The sequence below is a fragment of the Oratosquilla oratoria genome, chromosome 5, assembly GCF_046742065.1.
Source record: "Oratosquilla oratoria isolate Oo_2021 chromosome 5, ASM4674206v1, whole genome shotgun sequence".
Taxonomy (NCBI): Eukaryota; Metazoa; Arthropoda; class Malacostraca; order Stomatopoda; family Squillidae; genus Oratosquilla; species Oratosquilla oratoria.
This window is the reverse complement of record NC_134781.1, coordinates 50232367-50237366: the sequence shown is the minus strand read 5'-3', so window position 1 is coordinate 50237366 and position 5000 is coordinate 50232367.

The following is a 5000-nucleotide window of genomic DNA, read 5'->3' as shown; positions in this document are numbered from 1 at the left end:
GGGGGAAGAGGAGGAGGAGTGAGTAAGAGGAGGAGTGGGAGAAGTAAGAGGAGTAGGAGTAGGTCAAGGAGGAGGAGGAGGAGTATGAGGAGAAGAAGGAGGAGGAGGAAGAGAGGTAGCGCTGTGAGAAGAAGTAGGAGTATGAGGAGAAGAAGGAGGAGTACGAGGAGGAAGGGGAGTAGTAGTAGTACGGGGAGGGGAGGAATAGTAGGAGTAGGTATAGGAGGAGGAAGTGTAGAGTTAGTGGTACGAAGAAAAGAAGAATCTTCGAAAATAAATCAGAAAAAATATTGCTAAACCTCTATAATCCCTTGGTCCGTCCCCATCTCGAATACTGTGTACAATTTTGGTCCCCATACTACCAGAAAGATATTAATAAACTAGAAAGAGTGCAACGGGGAATGACCAAAATGATACCAAGACTGAGAAATCTCCCGTATGAAGAAAGACTTAAAAGTCTAAACTTATTCTCACTTTCAAAAAGGAGAATGCGAGGAGGTTTGATTGAGTTTTTTAAAATCTTCAAAGGCTTTGAAAACATCAATGTCAAAGATTACTTCTTATTAGACCAATCAAATACAAGAAGACGTCACGATTTTAAAGTAATTGGCAAAAGATTCTCTTCGAACATAAGTAAGCACTTCTTTAACCGGGTTGTTAATGTGTGGAATTCGTTACCTTCCACTGTCGTTGAAAGTAACACAATAACAATATTAAAAAATTGCTTAGATAAATACTTGGAATCTAATCAGCAAATAAAATATTATCCTTTGCAATAAAAGATATAACAACCCGGCATTTAATTGCAATTGGATAGGATAGTGGTAGTAGTAGTGTTAGTTCAACTTCTATCGCCTAGTTGCCCTGTTTTCTTAACTGTAGTTTAGTTTAGTAAACACAAACAGCCTCGTTAGGGCCAGTAGGCTAGGTGTTGTTTCTTTTTCCTTTGTGTTCCTTTGAGTAGTAGAACGAGGAGCAGGAGGAGGGGGAGGAGGAGGAGGAGGAGGAGAAGGAGATGGATAAGGAGGAGGAGTAAGAGTAACAGTACGAGAGGAGGAGGAGAGGCAGGAGGAGCAGTAGCAGTAGTAGTATGAAGAGGAGGATGAGGATGAGTAGTAGTACGAGAAGAAGAAGGAGAAGAATTACGAGGAGAAGAAAGAGGAGTACGAAGAGAAAGAGAAGGATTACGAGAAGGAGTTGGAGTGGGAGTAGTAATTCGAGGAGGAGTAGGAGTAATAAGAGGAGGAGGAGGAGTAGGAGTACGAGGAGCACGAGGAGGAATAGAAGGAGGAGGACGAGTAGAGTGCTGGGACAACTGACTGAAAGAGGTTTGTCTTGAAGCAAAACTAATATCTGAAGTCTTTTCAGGCTGATTGCTGAAATGGAAACGAGCAATATTTTGATGTCATTATAGGATTAATGAGGATGTTATTAGCTTCATTGCTTTATCAAAGGATTGTTTAGGCGTTCAGATGGTGATGGTCGTTAACGTACGTTTCCTAGATTGGTTTGACTAAATTCGACAAAGCTTGATTAGCTTCTTCTAAATCGGATTGAATTCTGTGTAAATTATGATAGTGGTAGTGGTGGTAATGTTGGTAGTTGTGATGGTAGTGGTGGTGGTGGCAGTGGTATTTTTTGTGCTTTATGTTTTGTATTTGTGTTGGTGTTTGGTGATGATGGTGGAGAATAATGTTAGTGGTGATGTTATCAGTCGTATTAGTGGTCTGTTATCAATTAAGTTTTACAACACAATTGGGTAAACTGAACACTAAATACCGATCAAGTTCCCCCCCCCAGAAAAAAATTGAACCGTATAAACACGATTATTTATAACAGGAAATATTTATCTAAGTTCATTATAGCAAACCAAGCATTCATGCATATGCAGATTAACAAAATGACCACTACGGTATATAAATAAAAAAAATTACTCTCTTTTGCTCTCTTACGCTCTATTTTGCTCTCACTCACTTACTTGGTCAAATACACACACACACACACACACACACACACACACACACACACACACACACACACACACACACACACACACACACACACACACACACACACACACACACACACACACACACACACACACACACACACACACACACACACACACACACACACACACACGCACACACATGTATGTATATATATTTTTCCTAATTTCTGTGTAATCTTCAACCACAATATCGATCTAACACAAGGAGAAAAAAGATATAATTCAAAATTCATTGAATGTATGAGTATCAGGAATGCTAGAAGCAAACATAACGAGGGTGAAGAGCCTATGCCATGAAGCACCGAGTAGCTGCGGCCGAAGCCGTCACCTCTGCCCTATGCACTTGGACTATTGAGGCGGGTCACTGCTGGGAATCGGAGAGAAGTGCGGAACTCGAACCCATAACTAAGTGAATGCGAGACCAGCATGCTTGGCATTACGTCACCAGCGGAAAATACATTATTGATATGTACATGGTACAGTTACATGTATATAGTTAAAACGTAATAATATTATTGTGTTATTGTATATAGTATTACCAAATGAATTCGTGTTTCATTGTTCAGTACGGTATAACCATACTGGATGCTATGTGGGACACATAGCACTTTTTTCAAATTGACAAGTCTTACTAACTCTCTAAAACTCTTTCTTTCGCTCTCTCTCTCACCTCCCTTTCTCTCCCAAGCTCTCTTGCCCTCGCTCTTGCCCTCGCTCTTACCATCGCTCCATTTCTCTCCCTTTCTATTGATCTCGCTCTCCCTTTCTCTTTGTTTTTGCTCTCTTTCTCTCTTGTTCACTCTCTTGCTCTCTCTCTCTCTCTCTTTTGCTCTCATCCTTGCTCTCTTATTCTCTTTTGGTCTCTCTTTTGATCTCTCTCTCTCTCTCTCTCTCTCTCTCTCTCTCTCTCTCTCTCTCTCTCTCTCTCTCTCTCTCTCTCTCTCTCTCTCTCTCTCTCTCTCTCTCTCTCTCTCTCTCTCTCTCTCTCTCTCTCTCTCTCTCTCTCTCTCTCTCTCTCTCTCTCTCTCTCTCTCTCTCTTCCTCTCTCCCTCTCCATTTGAGGAGCACTGCAAGTTGTTGGGAGGTCGAGTCCCATTTGAAGAGCGTTGCTTGCAATGCTGCTCACGTATAGTCTTGCATCAAAGGAATTGCATTATGACATTTGCAATCAAGATATCGTCGATCATATGTTTGAAAACGTAAATGTGATCGAGTCTTTTTTTTTACCATAAGCACTCTCTGTAGTTGTGAGTGTTCGTGTGTTTGTATGCGTGTGTGCGTGCATGCGTGCGTGTGTGTACGTGCGTGTGTGTGTGTGTGTGTGTGTGTGTGTGTGTGTGTGTGTGTGTGTGTGTGTGTGTGTGTGTGTGTGTGTGTGTGTGTGTGTGTGTGTGTGTGTGTGTGTGTGTGTGTGTGTGTGTGTGTGTGTGTGTGTGTGTGTGTGTGTGTGTGTGTGTGTGTGTGTGTGTGTGTGTGTGTGTGTGTGTGTGTGTGTGTGTGTGTGTGTGTGTGTGTGTGTGTGTGTGTGTGTGTGTGTGTGTGTGTGTGTGTGTGTGTGAGTGTGTGTGTGTGTGTGTGTGTGTGTGTGTGTGTGTGTGTGTGTGTGTGTGTGTGTGTGTGTGTGTGTGTGTGTGTGTGTGTGTGTGTGTGTGTGTGCTTATTTATGAGTGTAGGTGTGTAAGCTTATTTGTTTATCTAATTGAATTTTACAAATTGAGCTAATCTTGAACAGTCATTCAATTATTTCACTTTAGTTCATCTCTAATATCTTTGTTATGAACTCTTCAAACTCTTAAACTTCTTGATGGTGTTCATTCTTTCTTTGATCTGACATCTCTGCTCGCGTGTACCTTCCAACGCGTAGGATAATTTGAACTTGAATATGCATGATTCCATGTGATAGTATTTTCAGTCATTCTCTACACCTGAATATCTCGTGTGTGTGTGTGTGTGTGTGTGTGTGTGTGTGTGTGTGTGTGTGTGTGTGTGTGTGTGTGTGTGTGTGTGTGTGTGTGTGTGTGTGTGTGTGTGTGTGTGTGTGTGTGTGTGTGTGTGTGTGTGTGTGTGTGTGTGTGTGTGTGTGTGTGTGTGTGTGTGTGTGTGTGTGTGTGTGTGTGTGCGTGTGTGCTTGTGTGTATGTGTGTGTATGTTTGTATGTGTGTGGGTGCGTGCGTATGTGTGTGTGTGTGTGTGTGTGTGTGTGTGTGTGTGTGTGTGTGTGTGTGTGTGTGTGTGTGTGTGTGTGTGTGTGTGTGTGTGTGTGTATGTGTATGTATGTGCGTGTGCATGCGTACATGTGTACTTGTGTGCTTGCTTTTTCATGACTGTACATGTGTATTTACAAAAGGATGCATACGGTAGTTTGCATTTGAGCTTGTATGTATTTGTTAGAGTTTATGTGTTTGCATAAACGAAAGTTCACGTATACTTGCTTCCGCATGGCTATCCATACATACACACATACACACGCTCGCCTGTACATATCTACATATATGTTTACGCATGTTTGCCTGCGTATGTGCTTGCCAAGGCTGACTCGAGTTGCATACATGTTTACGGGACGCTACTCCTTGGGGCAGTTCCAGCGAGAATTGCTCTGAATCACATTAAGTTCATTCACGCGTTTTGTCTGTTTATCACATTCCCTCGAGTGTTTTCAAGTCTCGTAGGCTTTGAGCGTGTTTTGATACTGCATGACACATGCTGGTACATTTCCTCATGCATGACGTTTAAGGTCTAAAAGTGAAAGTAACAAGTTTGCATTCAAACTAAAAGATAAGGCGCTTGAATACAGATACCAGATCATTTTTTACAGTTTATATAGATGTACCTTTACATGTACATATTCATACATATTCGTACATTCATATGTATATATATATATATATATATATATATATATATATATATATATATATATATATGAATATGTGTATATATATATATATATATATATATGAATATGTATATATATATATATATATATATA